Genomic DNA, 20,945 nt, shown 5'->3' with positions numbered 1-20,945 from the left:
CTACAGTTATTGTAAATTATATAAAAAGCTAAATAATATCATACCTTGGTATGTGAGAGCATATATGAGATAAGTTTATTATGTAAGTAAATAAATTTTAAAATGAACCCAGAATGGTTGTTCGACCGGGACAGGAACAAGGTAGAAAAGTTTGCTCTCTATTCTAATCTTTGGGAAATTGACTGAAAATTTCTGGTCAGGCTGAGGGGCAGTTCACAGGGCAAGTGTGAACAGCTCACAGTTGGCATCCCCAGGGGAACCCCCTGTTCTCCTGCGCACCAGGACCCCTGAGCACTGCCGGGTGGGTCCAGAGTCTCTTGCTCCCTCCAAAGAGGCCAAGGACACGTGGAATAAGAGAGTATCCCCACTAGAGCACGCATGTCCTGGGGATGGGGGCTCGGCTCAGCGAGGACTTCCCGCTGCGGCTCAGGGTTCCCTGCTGGACCCAGAGCTGTGAGCCCCGGGGTCTGGGCTCCTCGTGAGCCTCATGGGAAGATGCCTGCACGCGGGGCAGGAAGGAGTTTCTCAGTCCCCCAGGCCCCGCCCCCTTGACGATGGTCCCAGTGGAGAGACACCTTCTGTGCAGTGCAGGTCACAGGTGGCACGAGCTGTGTGAAGGTCACTTGTGCGTTGTATCAAAGAGGAAGAGGAGGACACATGTATCCTGAGGGTCCTCCCAGCAGTGTCCCTGCCTCTGTGGGTGCTGAGTCAGTGACAGTGGGGAGGGGCAGGTGCTGCCCGTGAGGGGTGGGCCCTGGGGATGCACAGAGAGTTGGGGGAGTTGGGGAGGGTCACTGGTTGGTCTTTCCAGCGTAGAGAGATGAGTGGAAGCTTGCCCTGTGCTGTGGGGTGTGAGGGTGACTCTGGGTAAAGATGACTCTGAGACCCACCCAACAGGTGTGGGGGCATAGCTCAGGGGCAGAGCATTTGACTGCAGATCAAGAGGTCCCCGGTTCAAATCCGGGTGCCCCCTCCTTTTCCCCCCTGTGGATATTGTGATTTCCCCTGCACTTCTATTTCCCAGTGTCCACTGGCATCGAGCACAGATTCCTGGCTTTCTAGAGTGTCAGAGGGGAAGACACAGCAGTTGGTGGTTTTTACACAAACGTCTGCTAGAATCATCTGGAGGGTCCAGAAAAGCACCATTTGACCCAGACACACCCCAGAAGATTCCTCAGAATGTGGGGTGAGCCAGGCAGCCAAATGTCCATGGCCAAGTGTGCAGTAGAGGGAGGGCGGCTTCAGCAGATCTTCCAGGAGGCCCCAGCACAGGGACCCCCTCAGCCTGTCAGCCAGCACCTGTGTCCATTGTCTCGGTCCTCCCTGTGAGCAGGTTTGGACTTGACTGAGCAGAGTCTCCCAGGGACGTTGCTCTGTCAGAGCACCATGCTCTTCCATGACCCCCTTTCACCCAGGGCTCCCCAGGGCTGAGGTGGGACTGATCTGCTCAGTGGAATCACAGGTTCCCAGTTCAGGGACAGTTGCAGGCCTGAGCGTACCCAGGGGTGACTCAGCAATATTTTCTGTAACATCACCCGCGTGTAGCTCTTCACCAACCTATGCTCATCCCAACTCTGAAGCCCCCCTCTCAGAATGACAGTGAATTAATTTCCAGGTAAAACTAGAATGTGATGGTTTCCCTGATTTGGGACTCAAGTGAGCGTTTTGTCGATGCTCCTGAGTTCCCTGTGGATCAGAGGCCCAGCTTGGGACTCAGAGACACGCCTCAGGAACTGTCCCTCACATTGTCAGCTTTATAAGTTTGCTCTCAACCATATCGAGAAACATCAGGACTCTTCAGGTCATGCGACAGACACTGATACTTAATCAAAACATCCTTGTGTGACACAATTTGATGCAATAGGTTTTTTCCTAGGGCCCAGAGTGAGGCAAGGAGGGTGTTACCTTGTACTCGGCCAACCCTGGTCGATCCTCGGCATTTTATATGTTCTCTAGAGCACTGCCAGGAGTCACTCCTAATTATCATCGGGTATGGCCCAAAAGCAAACAAAGAAGCTGTTTCTCTTTCACTGAGTTACAGAAAAGCCCAAGGAGAAACAACCATTTTCCATGGAGTAAGTCAAGTCTCACATCCCTGCCCTTTCTTCATCCCGAGAGCTGGTACTCCCTGGTCAGCCCCACTCTGCATCGCAGTGTTCTGATCACAGTCAAGTCAGAGAGGAAAGCAAAGCTCCTTTGTCTCTTGAATAAGTTTACAAGCGCCTCAACAAGCCGTCACACCCTTCCAGGTACACCGGCTCCCTGAAGACTCTGACAGGCCTCTCCAGAAGGCAAGACCCGACAGCCTCCGCTCCTGACCTCTGCCCTGTCAGTGGACTCACCTTCCCGGTCCCTGATGCTCAGTCTAAGGGATATTGTACACAAGCTCCACAGATAAACGTCCCCAGGAGTACCCCGCTAGATCACTCAGATTTGAAGGAATGATACAGACTTTATAGACAAGCAACAGCCTAGGGAATCCATTGCCTTGAAGCCAGTTTTACCGAGGAGCTTCCCTGAAGACAGACGGACTCCCCAGCACTAGGGCTGGGTCTGGCCTCCTCACGTGCTGAGGCTGCCCTGGACTAGATTAAGAAAGACATGTTAATGCCCGGCTTCTGAGGGATTGTATGCACGTGAATAATGAATTCATGCTAATCTTCTATATATTGAATATTCAAGGTCTTACCAGTTATTTTTACATCCATGGAGTACTTTGGCTTTGTGTTTTTTTTTCATCTTGGGTCACACCTAGTCGTACTCATGGCTTACTCCTGGCTCTGCACTCAGGAATTACTCAGCCAGCTGCATTCGAGGCAAACACCCTACCCGCTGTACTCTCACTCGGGCCCCAAACATTCATAAAGATTTTTATTGCATGGAATACTATGGAAAAAATGAAGTCATGAAGTTTACATATAAGTGGATCAACATGGAAAGTATCATGCTAAGTGAAATGAGTCAGAAAGAGAGAGACAGACATAGAAAGATTGCACTCATCTGTGGAATATAGAATAATAGACTAGGAGTCTAATACCCAAGAATAGTAGAAATAAGTACTAGGAGGTTGACTCCATGGCTTGGAGGCTGATCTCTCATTCTGGGCAGCTCAGAGAAGGGAACACCAAGTAAAATGTGGTCGGAGGTCATGCGGGGGAGGAGTGACTCGAGCCGAATGTAGACTAGAGACTGAACACAATGGCCGCTCAACACCTTTATTACAAACCACAACACTTAATCAGAGAGAGAGAACTGAAGGGAATACCCTGCCATAGTGGCAGTTTGGGGTGGGGGAAGACGGGACTGGGGAGGGTGGGAGGGACCCTGGGTTTACAGCAGGTGGGGAATGGGCACTGGTGAAGGGATGGGTTATCGAACTCTGTATGGGGGAAACATGAGCACAAAAATGTATAAATCTGTAACTGTACCCCCACGTTGATTTACTAATTATAAATAAACTATTAAAAAAAGATTTTTATTGCAATCTATTATCTACTAGTGTAGATATTTAAGAATATATATAATATAATAATGTATATAAATGTAATATATAATATTTTATAATGTAAAACCAATAAAATCACATCAATGGCCAAGACTCAGAGAGTATAAAATAAAGCTCTTGGAAGAGAACGACGCAGAATCTCCTGCCCCCGCGCCAGGCTGTCTTCACTGGGGCCCCTTGGAGGGGTGTGGGTTGAGTTTCCCTCCCTGCCCCAAGCAGAGTCCCAGCAGCTGAAAACTTCCAGAACCCAGCCACAGCCATGCTCAAGGCCACTCTCCACATGCTCGGATGAGCCTCACCCATGAAGGAACTGATAGAGGAGCTCAGGTATGTGGGAGCCGTGGCTGAGATCTCCAAGCCTGCTCGGATCAGGACTAGGCCTCCTTCACTCAGATCCCTAGTTTTCAAGTAGCTTGGCAGTCACACCAACAAACTGCCTCCTGTGCCATGTAATCTCATCAATAGCCACGATCCAGAGACTACAAAACAAAGCTCCTGGAAAAGAGCAATGCAGAATCTTGCACGGCAGAGCCTGGCAAGCTACCCATGGCATATTCAATATGCCAAAAACAGTAACAATAATGGACCTCATTCCCCTGTCCCTGAACAAGACAGGGATGAATGAGACATTACTGGCACCCGCTCGAGCAAATCGATGAGCAACAAGACAACAGTGATACAGTGGTACAGTGAAAACCAATAGTCCCTTTTTTAGGATAAAACATCATACTTAATGGGCCTCTTCAGGTTTTTCCCTTTGAATTTCCTTAATTCTCTTCACTCTTACTAAATTCTCCATTGTAAAGTACAAAGTATACTGTCATCGTCACTGTCACTGTCATCCCGTTGCTCATCAATTTGCTTGAGCGGGCACCAGTAACGTCTCCATTGTGAGACTTGTTGTTACTGTTTTTGGTATATCGAATACGCCATGGGTAGTTTGCCAGGCTCTGCTGTGTGGGCGAGATACAATCCAGGTGACAGTGATGGCATGGAGGTACCATGTTCTAGTAATTATTGGAGGATATGGCTAAGCCCTGAGCATAATCTGAATGGTGGTTAAATGGAAATGTCAATTTGGATAGATTCACATTACAAATGAACTTTAATAAATTAATTTTAATACATTTTAACTTGTGACAGGAGCGATAGCACAGCAGGTAGGGTGTTTGCCTTGCATGCGGCCGACCTGGGCTGGATTCCTCCTCCCCTCTCGGAGAGCCCGGCAAGCTACAAAGTGTACTAGCAAAGAATTAAAAACACAGTTTTATTAATGACAGGGAAGACATCGCTATTATCACCATGAGACCCAAGTATAAAATAAAATTCAGTGCACTCTTTTTTTATGCCAGAGCTGAAGACTGATTTAAGTGAGAATAGATATTAGATCATATAGTTTTACATGATTTGAATTTCTTTAGGTTAAAATAATGAAGCAGTCGATCATCACCACTGACAGTTATTTATTTTGTGATCTTTCTATTGTAATTTTGTTGTAACAATTAATATAAAGCGAATTTGCTACGTGCCTGCTGAGGGCGCAGGCTTGTGGCATGGGAGGGAAACTGGGTCACCGTGGAGGGAAGGTCACACTGGGGGTGGGATTGGTGTGGAAAATTGTATGCCTGAAAAAAGTAGTAACTGTATCATGAACAACTTTTAAATCACAGTTTTAATAAAAATTTAAGATATGGCATGTACATATTATGGCAGCAGTTAAACCGCTGACTCTGTGGTTTATAGATTCCGGCCCCTCCTCCATGCATTTGCCCACACTCAGTGCTGTGTAGTGGTTACCCCCGGCCCTGTATTGGGGGGGCCTGTGGGAGGGGGCTGCCCTGAGCCTCCTGCACCCAAAGCCGCTCCCAGCCCGGAGCCCCCAGCCCAGCCCTAAATGTCGTATCTTTTATGTCTCCAAGATGTGAATTCCTTTCTTCTGTGTGTTCTTCCCTCAGAGACGCTCAGATGAGACCCGGGTCCCTCCACCTGGGCCACTGCTGTTGGACCCACGGGTGTCCACTGAGTCACAGATGGTCAGTGTGTGGCCGAGTGGACGGCCGGGGAGAGGGCGGGAATGAGTGAGAGGAAAATCCCTCCCTCTGCGCTCAGTTGGGTGGGGACAGAGTACGGGGGTCACAGCACCAGGAGAGGCGGGTGCAGAGCTGTGAGGGGAGGGTCTGTGGTGCTGGCGGCTGATCTCACTTGCCTCCGCCCGCGCCTGAGCAAGGCTAATCTGCTGCAAGAGCCGCACCAGGCAGCCTCCGTCCTGCTGGGAGGGGGACGGGCCGTGGACATAGCCTGGAGCTGGGTGGCCCTGAGACCTGCTGTCAGGGCGCTATTAAGAGGGACCCAGGCAGGCAGTCCTGGGCCTCAGTGACTGCATGGGTGAGAGGCGACCCTTCACAGAGAGGGCCATCAGGAGCTGCTGCAGCCTGGGACAGAGCTCTGGGAGCCCCCACAGGCCATGAGTGGGGCTCTCTGATCACCAGTGGGGCCCTTAAACTTTCAGTGAGTGACTTAGGACCCAAAAGGAGGGGGCACCCGGATTTGAACCGGGGACCTCTTGATCTGCAGTCAAATGCTCTACCCCTGAGCTATGCCCCCTGGCATGTCCATGTGGCCTGATGAGCACCTTTCCCTGTGAGTCCCTGTCACTGGGTGAGTCAGGCCGCTCCCCTGCCCACTCTCAGAAGCTGCCAGACCTGTCTCCTAGGAGCCTCCTTGCAGCCCGCAGCCCGGGCTCAGGGCAGTGGGGTCAGCAGAGAACAGAGACAGGGGTTTCAGAATCCCGCCCCTTCCCTTGCCTTGTTGTTTAGCCAAACAGCTGGCCAAGCTTACAAAATATTATCACCTGATCCAGAGAGTCACAAATGAATCTCAGAGCCGAGCAGCTCACTGCTGAGATGCCTCCGGACCTTGCACCTGGTGATTTCACTGGGGTGTTTCAGACGGGAGCAGCATCGTCCCTCTACCTGTCCCCTATCAATCCCGGTGGTCGCAAACTTCCAGAATCGAATGAAAAACCCAGGTACGTGGGACCAGTTAAAAAAAATAAACAAAGGCGCCGGAGCGATAGCACAGCGGGTAGGGCGTTTGCCTTGCACGCGGCCGACCCGGGTTCGATCCCCGGCATCCCATATGGTCCCCCAAGCACTGCCAAGAGCAATTCCTGAGTACAAAGCCAGGAGTAACCCCTGAGCATCGCTGGGTGTGACCCAAAAAGCAAAAAAATAAAAATAAAAATAAACAAAAACTTAATGCATTTCTGTATCCTTGTATCACTGTCATCCCATTGTTCATCGATTTGCTTGAGCAGGTGTCAGTAACATCTTCATTTGTCCCTGTCACATGCTAGTGCAGCTCAATGGCGTCTGCTCGCTCCAGGAACACGAAGAGCATGTTGTTGTTACTGTGTTTGGCATATCAAATACATCACAGGTAGCTTGCCAGGCTCTTCCGTGAGGGGGAAAAATAATTTAAAAAATAATAATTTTAAAAATTAAAAAAAATAAATAAAAATAAATAAAATAAAAATAAATTGTGTCGCTCTCTTCCAGAAGCTTTGATTTATAGTCTCTGGATCTTGGCCGTTAATGAGATTACATGGCAGCAGGGGAGGGCGGTAGGGGCAGTTTGTGGTTGTGACCGCCTAGCTACTGGAAAACAGGGGATCTGGGTGGAGGAGGCCCAGTCCCAATCTGAACAGTCATGGAGATCTCAGCCATGGGTCCCGCACACCTGGGTTCCTCTGTCGGTTCCTTCATGGGTGAGACTCATCTGAGCGTGTGGAGAGTGGCCTTGAGCATGGCTGTGGCTGGGTTCCGGAGGTTTTCACTGCCGGGACTCTGCTTGGGGTGGGGAGGGAAACTCAACCAGCCCCCCTCCGAAGGGACCCCAGTGAAGACAGCAGGGGCAAGAGATTCTGCCAATGCATTTCTGTAGTGTCCCCAAACACCCACAGCACTGATTGGTAGCTGACTGAGAACACGGAACTAGCCCGGGGTTTGAAGTTTCCATTCTGCAGGCCCTGTGCCTCTTCCTATGACCACCCATGTCATTCACTCCCAGAACACTAGGAGTCACCTTGAGCCTCGAGATCTGTGAACAGGATCATATCCCTGACAAGGGTCACTCTTATCCGTTATTCTGGCACCTGCAGGATCTTCCTGGAGCAAGTCCATCTCCATCAGGATTGGAAATTTTCTTATATTGTCATCTCAGAAAAAATTTTTTCTGCCTCAACTTAGAAGAGTTGGTTTTTGCACCTACTGGCTTCAACTTAGAATCACTATTGTTCTTTAATCTCTCGTATGATCTGTTCTTTAGTCTTGTTCTAGGTTAGTACCTGGGGGGTGGTGTTTGCTTTATGGGAAAGCAAATCAACTTGATTTTTTCACACTTTCCATTCACTTTCTTTTTCTTCTATACTTTTAAATAAAGCTTAAGTGGGGCTGGAGCAATAGCTCAGAGGGTAGGGCATTTGCCTTGCATGCGACCGACTCGGGTTCAATTTCCAACATCCCATATTGTCCCCTGAGCACCGTCAGGGGTGATTCCTGAGTGCAGAGCCAGGAGTAACCCCTGTGCATCGCCAGGTGTGACCCAAAAAGCAAAAATAAATAAATAAATAAATAAATAAATAAATAAATAAATAAATAAATAAATAAAGCTTAAGCATTTTCCTGCAGAACTGATCCTTTTACCTGGCATCCTTTTCTCGTTTCTTGGATGGAATCCTTTCTCATGTCATTCAAGGTATTGAACAACAGTTCAATCATCTGACACCACAGTTCAATCAACTGACGTGACATTTCTATCACCTGATGGTCACCGATGCACGTGGACAGCAGGTCCCGCTCGGGAGCCTGGGGTGTGCCCTCCTGTCCTGCTGGAAGGACATCACCCAGGCGGCCACTGAGACCGAGAGATCAGAGCAGGTAGCTCTCATCTTTACTCGTAGACATTCTTGTATTTCTCCACTGAAACAAAAAATAATCATTTCATGACCTGGGTCCTCAGAGCTCTGAACATCCGAGCTGCCCATTTGTGACCCAGATTCCCTGTCAAATCAACTCGGAGAGACAACAGTGGTGCTGGCCCCAGAGAGAGAAAGAGGGCTGGGTTCTGGCACGGGAGCCCAGGGGCCTCCCTGGCATCCAGCCTCCTTCCAGGGCACCGTCAAGCTCCCCCTGTCCTTTGAGCACAGCCTCGGGCCCCTCAGCCTCACCCCAACCTTCACCCGGGGGTCTCACTAGTGCAGAAGCATGCAGACCCAGCAGCGCCAGGCCTGCTGGGAGGGGTGCGTCGGGGCTGGTGTGAGGAGGTTGTGCGGTGTTGGTGGGAGGAAGAGTAGAGGTGAGTGGTCCTGAGACCGAGTCTGTGGAGGGATTGTTGAGGGAATCCCTGGGGCCTCGGTGGCCATGAGGCACAGAGAGGGACATCATGGATGCTGCCGCCTAAGAGAGATGGGAGTGGGGCTGAGGCATCACTGGAGTTCTCTGACCATCAGGGGGCCCCTAAGCCACAAGTGAATAACTTAGGTACCAAAAGGAGGGGGCACCCGGATTTGAACCGGGGACCTCTTGATCTGCAGTCAAATGCTCTACCCCTGAGCTATGCCCCCTGGCATGTCCATGTGGCCTGATGAGCACCTTTCCCCGTGAGTCCCTGTCACTGGGTGAGTCAGGCCACTCCCCTGCCCACTCTCAGAAGCTGCAGGACCTGTCTCCTAGGAGCCTCCTTGCAGCCCGCAGCCCGGCCTCGGGGTGGTGGGGTCAGCAGAGAGCAGAGACGGGGTCTCTGTGCCCTTCTCATTAGTCTAGAAGCTTCCCAGGGCTCCAAAATGACCCCAGCTCCCTCCTGCATCCTGGTTCTTTCTCTGCCCCCCAGTGAGAACAGAAATGGACTCAAACCAGAGTCCCCAAATTCCAAGAGCAGGGCCTGTGGGGACCCCACTGAACATCCCTGTCTCCCTGTGACAGGAGCTGCGTAGGCTGGTAGCCTTTGAGGAGTTGGGGTGAAAAGAGAGGACCCCAAAATAGGAATAGCGCTCCCATACATGCCAATGAAACCATTACTTGGCACCTATCTCCAAAACATGGAAAGGTCTATTTGAAAGGATAAACGCGCACCTATGTTCACTGCCGTACTTGGAAACAACTCAAACGCCCAACTACAGATGAATGGATTCGGAAGTTGTGGTATAATATGCAATAGAACTATGCAGCTCAAAGAAAGAACAAAACCATGCCAGTCGCAACACGGACAGACCTAGAGATCACACTGAGGGAAGTCGGCAGAAAGCAAGGCGTAAGAACTCCGTGCCACTGATCTGGGAATCTCAAAGGAAACAGATGCATTCTTCACATCATACAATCTCCCAAATTGGAATCAGGAGAAAGAATATAAGCTGAGTAGATCAATCATAAGTAAGGAAACTGTAATTTAAAATATCCTCAAAAAAACCATAAGCCCAGGTAGACTGGTTGATTAATGAGTTCTACCAAACCATTGGAGAATTTATAGCCTCTGTGACTCAAGCTCTTCCAAACTATCAAAGAAACAGGACTCCTTCCTAATGGCTTCTGTGAAGCTAAATTACCCTAATAAAACTCCCTACACATCATTATTGGAAAATATAAGCAGTCACGAGGAATTAAAAAATATTTCACGTTCATGGATTAGAAGAGTTACATCGTCAAAAGCATTATACAGCTTCAACTCTATCCCCTATTCTGCACGTACATAGAACAACCTCTACTAAAAATTGGTACAGAATCATAAAGCTCCCCAAACAACCCACGTGTTGTGAGAGAAAAGAAGATGATGCATCGTGTTGCTTTTCCTGACTTTCAATTATTCTATAAAGCTCCAGTCATCAAAATGGTGTGGCTTTGCAACAAAGAAACCCTCAGGCCAACGGAACAGAGTTGAGATCCCGAGATGTCCCCTCAGATTTATGAACAGTGACCCAATCACAAGAGAGCTGTATTAATAAAATGGAGCAAGAAAAGGCTCTTCAACAAATGGTGCTTGGAAAACCTGCTAGGGATCTTGAAGGTTAGAAAAAGATGGTTATTTGACAACATCACAAGAAACAGACCCTAATCCTCCAAAGAGCCAGTCACCACTTAAGCACCGAAGCCAGCACCAGCAACATTGAGGCTGACCCCACACACACCCTTCTGCTCTTCCCACGACCACAAACCTCCCCCCTTACTCTCCCCACCACCCCTATAGAAACTCCTAGCCCCAACCTGAGAGAAAGATGAACTTTTTTTTTCTTTTTGGGTCATATCCCCCCCCAAAAAAAGCGATGCACAGGGGTTATTCCTGGCTCTGAACTCAGGAATTACCCCTGGCAGTGCTTAGGAGACCATATGGGATGCTGGGAATCGAACGTAGGTCGGCCGCATGCAAGGCAAACGTCCTTCCCGCTGTGCCATCGCTCCAGACCCCAAGATGGACTTTTGAGGACAGAAGTGCACCTCCTTCTCGGGTTGAAAGTACCTGGATAAACCCTTTTCTCTCCTGTCAGCCCTGGTCTCTGAGTGGCTTCTGTGTGGTGGGCGCCTGAACTTGCGCTGCCTGATACTACTTCCTGTGATACTCCCTGTAATTACTCCCTGACCCGGGAGTCTCCTGGGAAGCTGGAGGGAAGCCCATGCCTGAGGCCCCCTGGGGACCCCGCAGGGAGCTGCAGTGCCCCCTCCCTGCCGAGCTATGCCTCCACTGCCACCACATGCCTATTTGAATGTTGTGGAATTTTGTATCAAAATATCTCGTGCCATGTGTATTAAAGCCATATACTATTGTCAAAGTGTGTGATAAAATATCACAAATGCCTGCTAGCGCTTCTTCCCACCAGAAATGACTACTCTGGGCTATCTTTTCTAGTCTGTTTACCCTCATGATTCAAAAACATAAATGCCTCGAACTATTCTCTAATCTAGCAGGCAGGGACATCCGCCACCTTAGCTTTATGATGAGAATCATAGACCTTTCGTCTTTTCTCGGTCTTGTCCATGGTTAAATACGTTTAGTACTTTTTTGACTTTATTAAAATGCTGTTTGGGGCTGGAGTGATAGCACAGCGGGTAGGGCATTTGCCTTGCACGCAGCTGACCCGGGTTCGATTCCCAGCATTCCATATGGTAGCCTGAGCACCGCCAGGGATAATTCCTGAGTGCAGAGCCAGGAGTAACCCCTGTGCATGCCGGGTGTGACCCAAAAAGAAAAAATGAATAAATAAAAATTTAAGAAAGAAAGATTTCATTTTGGGGCTGGAGCGATTGCACAGTGAGTGGGGCGTTTGCCTTGTATGCGGCCGACCCAGGTTCAATTCCCAGCGTCCCATATGGTCCCCTGAGCACGGCCAGGAGTAATTCCTGAGTGCAGAGCCAGGAGTAACCCCTGACTGGGTGTGACCCAAAAAGCAAAAAAAAAAAAAAATTAAAATTAAATAAAATAAAATGCTGTTTATCCCCTGTGTTTATTCCGGTCTCCCTGCCATGCCCATTTGCCTGGCCACCACAACGCCCAGGTCCTAGCATAACATTCCATACATACTTCACGCCACGCGCAGGGTGGAGGCCGGCTCTAATACCTGCACAGGCCCTTGGACAAACATTCCTGGCAACGGTGCCCGGAACAGCACGTATCACACATGGTTGGCGAGGATCTCACTCCTCATTGTAAAAGGAACATCCAGGGGGCTGGAGAGGGAGCAAGGTCGTCCAGCAGGGACGGCAGACACAGGTTGGATCCCCGGCATCCCACACGGTTCCCCTGAACCCCTGACAAAGAGCTAGGAGCAAGCCCTGAGCGCCGCGGAGTGTGGTGCTCCTGAAACAAATATATATATATACACATATATATACACACACATATATATACATACATATATATAAGAAACAGATGTCAGCTGTTAAAGAAATAAAATAAGACCAAAAATGTTACTAAAATATTTAAGCCATTTGCCTTTTAACTTTCCCTGTTTTGTTTCTCTCTCTGTCTCTGTCTCTGTCTCTGTCTGTCTGTCTGTCTGTCTGTCTGTCTCTCTCTCTCTCTCTCTCTCTCTCTCTCTCTCTCTCCTTTTGGCCACTCCAGGCAATGCTAAGGGATTTCCTCTGGCTCTGCACTCAGGAATCAAAAATCACTGCTGGCAGGCTCGGGACCATACGGAGTGCCAGGGATCAGATACAGGTTGGCCTCGCAAAGCAAGCGCCTCACCCTCTGTACTGTTGCTCTGGTCCCTACGCACTTTTCCTTCTTTTTTTTTTTTGCATTTTTCATTCTTGCATTTTTTAAAAAATTTTAATGTATCACCATGAGATGCAGTTACATATTTACAAACTTTCGTGATTACGTTTGTGATTGCGTTTCAGTCATACAGTGATCGAGGACCCATCCCTCCACCAGGGCCCATTCTCCATCACCGATGTTCCTTGTATCCCTTAAGCTCTTTTCTTAAAGAGGTTTGATCCACGGGCAGAGATCTTGAATAACTTCCTAGTCCGTCACTGGGAAACAATGCTTCACATAAAGAATTTGGCTTCCGGGGCTGGAGTGATGGCACAGCGGGGAGGGCGTTTGCCTTGCACGTGGTCGACCCGGGTTTGATCCTCGGCATCCCTTATGGTCCCCTGAGCACCACCAGGAGTAATTCCTGAGTGCAAATCCAGGAGTAACCTCTGTGCATCGCCGGGTATGACGCAAAAAGCAAAAAAATATTCGGCTTCCACTTTGGGAAAAGAACCTCCCTTTCCTATACTTGCTTGCAGCTTTGCTTTGCATCTCCTACAGAACTAGGTTCCTCTGAAGGGGGTTACAAAGAGTGTGTTTTGAAGAACATGAAACAGGCGTGTGGACTGCCGGGGGTAGGGAGCTGGCGGAGAGTCCTTGGGAAACAGCAAACTCAAGAGGGGATGTGAAGAGGTCACTAGCCCTAAAGCAGCGAGAATCACTGTGGCTGAGCCCACTGTGTGGACGCAGGAACCCAGCCCTGCTGAGACTCTAACCTGAGCCAGCACAAGCCTGCGGAAGGTGGGCTTCCTCCACACAAGTCCGTCTGTCTGTTGGGCCACACCTGGTGGTGCTCAGAGCTTAGTCCTGGCTCTGCAACAGGAATCGCTCCTGGCAGGGCGTGGGGACCATGTCGGGTGCTAGGGACCCAACCCAGTTCTGCTGCTTGCAGTGTCAGCACCTGACCCTCTGAACCGTCTCTCCAGACAGAAGCCCCAGCAGGAGCGCAGGGTTGTGAGAAGGACGTGGAAACGGACCGCTGAGCCTTTCACACGCTTCGCCTTGCCGGCACCTTGGCCGTGGAGCCTCATCTGGGTAGAAACCCCAGTGGGGGCAGCTTGGGGTAAACCTGCAAAGCTCTGCAGGCGCCATTGCCCCACCAGTCACTTTCACCCTGGGGCCACCAGCCTCCCAGGAGATGCAGGGGCGGGTCCCCAAGGTTACACTGAGTCTGATGACCTTCTTGGTCATTGATGCCTTGTGTGACTCAGTGCTGTGCCCTGGCTGCCCTGGGCAGGGCGGGGAGACGTGCTGCTCCTGTCACGATTATTCTCCCATTCCCGGCCATCCCCCATTCCCGGCCATCCCCCATTCCCTGCCATCCCCCATTCCCGGCCATCCCCCTCCTTCCCAGCCATCCCTCATTCCCGGTCATCCCCCGTTCCCGGCCATCCCCCCGTTCCCGGCCATCCCCCTCCCTCCCAGCCATCCCCCTGTTCCCAAACATCCTCAGCTGCCCACCTTCCAGGGGACTGAGAGAAGGCCAGGTCATTCGCGTTCCTGAAGTTTTCAAGGGCGATTCCTGTTGAGAACTTCCGGGACAGGTGTGTGGAACTTCCTGTGTGGACACAAGGGCTGGAGCAGGAGCAAGGCACGGCAGAGACTCACCCAATGGGTTCCAGAACCATGGTCACTGCTGAGGTGGAGTTGGGCGTCTGGATGGCCTTAGTACCTGTGACTTTTCATTGTCTTGTTTGTGATTATTGTGTGTGTGTGTGTGTGTGTGTGTGTGTTCACGACAGACTCAATCCTGCCTGTCCAATCCCTTGTTTTATGGCTGAGGAATACCCCTGTAGCTGTCCTTACAGGAACTCTGGACACCCCCATTTCTCCCCATCTCGCGCTACTGCTGTTGCATAGCACTGGAGCACTGTCACTGTAGCACTGTCGTCCCGTTGCTCATCGATTTGCTCGAGCGGGCACCAGTAACATCTCTATTGTGAGACTTGTCGTTACTGTTTTTGGCATATCGAACACGGGTAGCTTGCCAGGCTCTGCCGTTGGGGCGGGATACTCTCGGTAGCTTGCCAGGCTCTCCGAGAGGGGCGGAGGAATCAAACCCGGGTCGGCCGCATGCAAGACAAACACCCTCCCCACTGTGCTATCGCTCCAGCCCTTGCTGTTGCATATTTTGCTTTAATACACATTCTAAGTCCCACACATTGTTTTTTTTTTTCCCAAGCCACACCAAGGGGAGGTGCTCAGGACTTACTCCTGGCTCTGTGCTCAGGGGGCCCTCCAGGTGGGGCTCGGGGAACACGATGTGGTACTGTGGACCAAACCCAGCTTCACGCGGGAAAGACAGCGCCCTTCACCTCCACATGCAGTTATTTTTTTAAGTATCAGCTCTGGGTAGAGACGACTTAGTGATGAGAGTCGCCCGCGTGTGTCCCCTCTGGCGGGGGCGTCCGGCCTCTGTCATCTCCCCATGTGGACCCGTGCGGGGTCTGCTCTCCTTCTCTTCCTGCTGCAGGGATTTCTATGAATACTTCCCTGCATCAGGGATGCAGAGCGGAGCGCCAGGGCCCTCCAGCTCCTCCCCCACACCCGCCGGCTTTGTGCCCCCCCACCCCCGACTCCAAGCTGCCCCGCGCCCAGGGCTGCACTCGGCACCCAGGTGCCTCACTTGGTTTGCTCCTTCCCAGGCGTCCCAGCCTCGCTGCCCGGGGAGCCTCCGATTCAGACACGTCTACACAGTCTCTTCTTGTTATTTTAGGGGAGAGGACGAGTGAGTCCTGCTGGGGGTAGCTCTTGGCCGGAAGCAGAAGCCCAGGCTTATTTGTTGTTGTTTTTGGTTTTCTTTTTCTTTTTGGGTCACACCCGGATGCACAGGGCTCTGCAATCAGGAATTACCCTTGACAATGCTCAGGGGACCATATGGGATGCTGGGAATCAGACCCGGGTTGGCCGCGTGCAAAGCAAATGCCCTCCCCGCTGTGCTATCGCTCCAGCCCCTTTTTTGTTGTTTTTATCTGCAGTGGCACGGAGTGGTCCTACTGGGTGTCCCCGTGGGAAGTCCCAGTCTCCCCAACCCAACAGGAGCCACGCTAGGTGCCCACGCCCTGCCCACCCTTTCTTCCTCCTGGCACCCTTGCTGCCGCCGTTGCCGCAGGGGGTCCCTGAGCCCCCCAGCACCCTCCTGCCCTCCAGTCTCTGTCCGACAGCTCAGAACCTTCCCTCTGTCGTCACGGCCACACTCACAGCCCTGTGGCCCTCGCCGTCTCCTGGGGGGCCATTTGCTGACCGGGAGTGGCCATCTCTGCTCCCCGGAATCCAGTCCTCGGAGGAATCACAGGGCCCAACGCAGAGGAGGGAGGCCGCGGGCATCACTGGCGGAGGCCTGGGGGAAGACGTAGAGGCGGCCAGGCACAGATGGACAGACCCCGGCTGCTGGCTGCTGTCCCTTCAGTCCAGTCTTTCTTCCTGACTGGGCACGGCCGAGCAACTGAAGCTGCCACCGGGCATAGGCGGAGGCCTCCAAAAGGACAGAGCCAGCAGAGCACACCAGCGCCATCCCCGCCACAGCCCGGCGTCCCCTAAGCACCCCGGGACAGGCTAGGAGAAAGCCCCGGTACCCCAGGTGTGGCCCCAAACCAAAGCAGCAAGCAAAGAGGTGAACAAAAAAAACCCAGAAGGGGAGCTGAGCAGTGCGCGTCTGTCCATCAGCCTGTTCGCTGCCCCCGGGAGTCCCGGCCAGCGTCAGAGGCCCCAGGTCAGAGACTCCCCTGCCGGCTCAGGTTCTTCCACTCCCCCCCCAACACCCCCCCCCACACACACACACACCGCCCCACGGCTCCGCAGGCTCTCGGGAGACTGGTTTCTGGTCCTCCAGCTCCCCCTCCTGGGCTCTTTCTTCTCCCAACTCATCTCCCGTCCTCTGTGACCTCTAGAATTCCTGACTCGAGGGCTCACGCCCCAGTGGCCGGCCAGGTCGAGCCCACGTTGCGCTGAGTTTACATCCGCTCTGCGGGGAAACAGGCAAAATGCACAAATCGTACATGCCCGGCTCCGTGAGTTATGAAAATAGCAATATACCCATGAGACCGTCCGTCTAGATGCAGAAAGGCTGCCGGGCTGTGGGCGGGGCTGGGAATGACCCTTCTTCAGTGCGTATTTTTCTGGAAGCTCAACTTTTGAAGCACTCAGTGCTCTAGGTCTCAAAAAAAGGGAAAAAAGCCACACATGTAAGGAATAAAAATAATATAAACATATTTGGGGAGGAGAAATAGAAGGGTTAAGGCTTTACCTTGCACGCTGTGAGCCGGGTTCAATCCCCAACACCAGAAGTCACCCGAACCCCAGCAGGCGTGATCCCTGAGCACAGGGCCAGGGGTAAGGCCTAAGCCTCCCCCAAAGGAAACAGCTTTGACAGCACTTTGGCCTAATTGTGAACTTCCCTTTCCTTATCCTACTCCTGTGCTTGTGAAATCCAGTCATGCTTATGTATGTAAGAGCAATTGTTCGTGTTGGTCACTGGGTAATTTTTTGTTTGTTTTGAGTCACCCAGCAGTGCTCAGGGGTTACTCCTGGCTTTATGCTCAAGGATCACTGACGGTGAGCTCACGGGAGCAGAGGGGATGTGGGGATCGAACCCAGGTCGGCGGTATACAAGGCAAATGCCCTGCCTGCTGTGCTTTTGCTCCAGCTCTGACCGGCTCCAATTTTTGGAGTGACAGGTACGCCAGCTGAGAGGCTATTTGGCTATCATCTTAGGTGACGGGTCTAGTGACCATCAGGAACAACCGAGAGATGCTCAGAACTGGGGCCTAGAGTGCCCACGGCAAGTGCTCCGACCCTCGGAGCTGCTTTAGTTTCAATTTTTTGTTTTCTTGAGGGTTCACTCTTTGACGAATCAAATGGTTCATTGCAGAGGTCTGGCTGGTCGATCCTGCCTTTATGTTCGACACTCAGGGCGCTCCTCCTGGTAAATCTTTCTCTTTTACCAGATACCACCAGGGTACCTTTTATGTTTTCTTCTAGAAGCATGTTGTTGGTGTTGTTATACTTAATTAAATTCAGGGCTACAGTTCCCCAGGAATTGGTCCTGGGGAAAGGACAGTCGAGATCTCTTTCCAGTGTGAGTATCCAGCTGACAAGTATCACAAGCTAAAGCACCTTTCTCTGGCCCCCTAGTCAGTAGCATTAAAGGGGACATAAAGCAAGTGCCCACATGACAGAGACTGTCCCTGGAATTTCTAGCCCTTTCATTGGTGAGACTGTTTCTCCCACTCACACACTCTACATCATACATCTGGTAGTTCAGTTCCCCTTATTGTGTTTCCTTCTTCCTAAAGGGCTTGTGTTCCTGGCCCTTGGATAGCCAGAAATAATTTTAAATCCATGTGAAAAATTCTCCCCCTAATGGTGTGACTTTGGTGTGATTGTGCTGAAATAACAGATGAAGGTTAAGGACGAATAGATGTTGTTCTACTTCTTCTTTCATTCCATCAACTTGATATATCTCATCAATTTTTCAGCCTTAATTTTCCTCAGTGTTCTATAGTTTTCTGTCCAGGGACCATATAATTTTCTCTCTCTGCCCCACACACTTTATTTAAACACTGTGGTTTATAACGTTGTTCACGATGATTTATTACAAGCATTCAATATCCCAACACCAATCCCGTCACCACTGTCACCTTCCCTCCACCATGTCTCCAATTTTTCCAACCACCCCTCAAGTCTTACCCACCTGGCAGGTCCACAATAATTTATTTTACATTGCGTGTTATCAATTAATTGCTAACAGAATGATCTAAAAGTATTTCCTTAGAGTAAAATTACAGTCAATTGTATCTCACCATGGAGACATTAAGTCCTCGTGTGAGGGATTACTAAACTGTTGTTACAAATTCAGCCTCTGTGTTAATGTTCTTGTTAGTCGATGGTGTGCTACTATTGAATTATCAGTGTTGTAGAGTTTGGAGATGTTGTGTGGCCACAAAAGCTATCACACACTCTGGGAAATCCAGAAACTTTAACTGAGTCGTACAGCTGGAGTTAAATTTTTAAGTGGGTGGCAGCTTTAGGGTGTGGACGTGACTGCTGGGGTTTCAGGAAGTATAGGGAGTGGGGAGAGGTAACCCATCCCTACTCCAAGAAAGTGGAGATTTCAGTCACAGGGACCCGTCTACCTGGGTTTTGAGAAGGTTAATTTCTCTGTGAGGCTCCGTCTCAGGGTGACAGTCTGGCTGAGCTGTGGTGGCATCTGTGGAGTGTGGGAGCGAGCGGCTGCTGGGGCTGTCTGTGTGGATGCCGGCCCACCCACTCCAAAGTGCCCCGGATGTCTCAGCTGGGAATGGGTGTTCAAGGAATTTTTGCAGCTAGTTGAGATTTATTTATGAGGATCTGGAGTAAGACCAGAGATGAGTTTACATGGCGCTGGTGATCATACAATTTTCTGTATAGAGATCTTTTATTTTAAAATTTTTCTTCAGTTGTTGATTTTTTAAAAAATTTTTGTTAGTGAATCACCGTGAGGTACAGTTACAAACTTATGAACTTTCATGTTAGCATTTGGTTCACATCCCTCCACCAGTGCCCATTCTCCTCCATCAATGTTCCCAGTATCCCGAATGGGTCCTCCCAACATTCTCTACTAGGTGTTCCCTTCTATATCTCAGCTGCCTCTTCCCCCAGCAGGTGAGGCCAGTTTCCAAGCTGTGGGGCAGACCTCCTGGTTCTTATCTCTACTACTCTTAGGTGTTAGTCTCCCATTCTGCTACCTTATATTCCTTCCACACATGACAGCGATCTTTCTAATGTCTGGCCAAGCAAGTGAAAACAGAGATAAATAAATGGGACTACCTTAAACTAAGAAGCTTCTGAACCTCAAAAGAAACAGTGACCAAAGTACAAAGACAGTCTACAGAATGGGAAAGGATATTCACCCAATACCCATCCAATAAGGGGTTGATATCAAGGATATAGAAGGCACTGGTTGAACTCCACGAGAGGAAAAATGCCAACCCAATCAAAAAATGGGGTGATGAAATGAACAGAAACTTTCCCAAAGAAGAAATCAGAATGGCTGAGAGGCACATGAGAAAATGCTCTACATCACTAATCATCAGGGAGATGCAGATCAAAACAACAATGAGATATCATCTCACACCACAGAGACTGGCCCACATCCAAAAAAAAACAAAAGCAACTGGTGTTGGTGCAGATGTGGGGAGAAAGGGACTCTCCTTCACTGCTGGTGGGAATGCCGACTGGTTCAGCCCCTTTGGAAAACAATATGGATGATTCTTAAAAAATTAGAAATTGAACTCCCATTTGATCCAGCAATACCACTCCTGGAAATATATCCTGAAGAGGCAAAAAGGTATAGTAGAAATGACATCTGTACTTGTATGTTCATTGCTGCACTGTTTACAATAGCCAAAATCTGGGGGGAAAAGGGACTGCCCAAAAGCAGATGAATGGCTAAAGAAACTTTGGTACATCTACACAATGGAATACTATGTAGCTGTTAGAAAAGATGAAGACATGAAATTTGCATATAAGTCGATCAACATGGAAAGTATCATGTTGAGTGAAATGAGTCAGTAGTTGATTTTCATTGTGAATGAATTAGTTGGAATTGTTTAAACATTTGTCACAAGGAAAGAAAAAGATAAATACCATTTGTTTGGGTTTGGGTTTGGGTTTTTGTTTGGGGGAGGGGGCTTTGGGGCCACACCTAGAAGAATTCAGGGCTTACTCCTGACGTAGCACTCAGGAATCACTGCGGGGATTCTGGGGATTAAACCCAAGTCAGTCACATGCAAAGCAAGAGCCCTACCCATGGTACTGTCTCTGGCCTCTGTAATTGATATTGATGATGTTGTCTTATATCCAGTGCTACTTACTAACCCCAACACTTGGTTTGGGTATTCTTTTGGGTGTTCTGCATACATGACAAAGCATCTGGGAGTAAGGGGAGTCTTGTTTCTTCCTTTCTTCTCATCTCTGTCTTTAATTTTCCTTTCTCTTCCTATTGCATCGGCAGGAAGCTGAGAATAGAGCTGAATAGAAGGAGAGACTCAGGGAACCGCTTTCCCAGTCACTAATGCACAACTTCCTCTATCTGCTCAGCAGCAGAGATGCTAACAATGTTTTCTGATTCTCTCCATCAGATTCATAACGTTACTGT

General features: G+C 50.0%; 3 non-coding genes across 3 annotated transcripts; 1 reads left to right on the top strand and 2 right to left on the bottom strand.

The window, feature by feature from the left end:
• The first annotated feature begins 901 nt into the window (after positions 1-901).
• Positions 902-973, top strand: TRNAC-GCA (transfer RNA cysteine (anticodon GCA)). The gene has a single exon. It is a non-coding gene; the product is annotated as a tRNA-Cys (tRNA).
• Positions 974-6,037: 5,064 nt separating this feature from the next.
• TRNAC-GCA (transfer RNA cysteine (anticodon GCA)) lies at positions 6,038-6,109 on the bottom strand. Its single transcript has one exon. It is a non-coding gene; the product is annotated as a tRNA-Cys (tRNA).
• Positions 6,110-9,056: 2,947 nt separating this feature from the next.
• Positions 9,057-9,128, bottom strand: TRNAC-GCA (transfer RNA cysteine (anticodon GCA)). Its single transcript has one exon. It is a non-coding gene; the product is annotated as a tRNA-Cys (tRNA).
• Positions 9,129-20,945: the final 11,817 nt, after the last annotated feature.

This window comes from Sorex araneus, chromosome 1 (genome assembly GCF_027595985.1).
Source record: "Sorex araneus isolate mSorAra2 chromosome 1, mSorAra2.pri, whole genome shotgun sequence".
In the NCBI taxonomy this organism is placed as follows: Eukaryota; Metazoa; Chordata; class Mammalia; order Eulipotyphla; family Soricidae; genus Sorex; species Sorex araneus.
The sequence above is the reverse complement of the archived record's forward strand: the minus strand, read 5'-3'. Positions and strand labels throughout refer to the sequence as shown.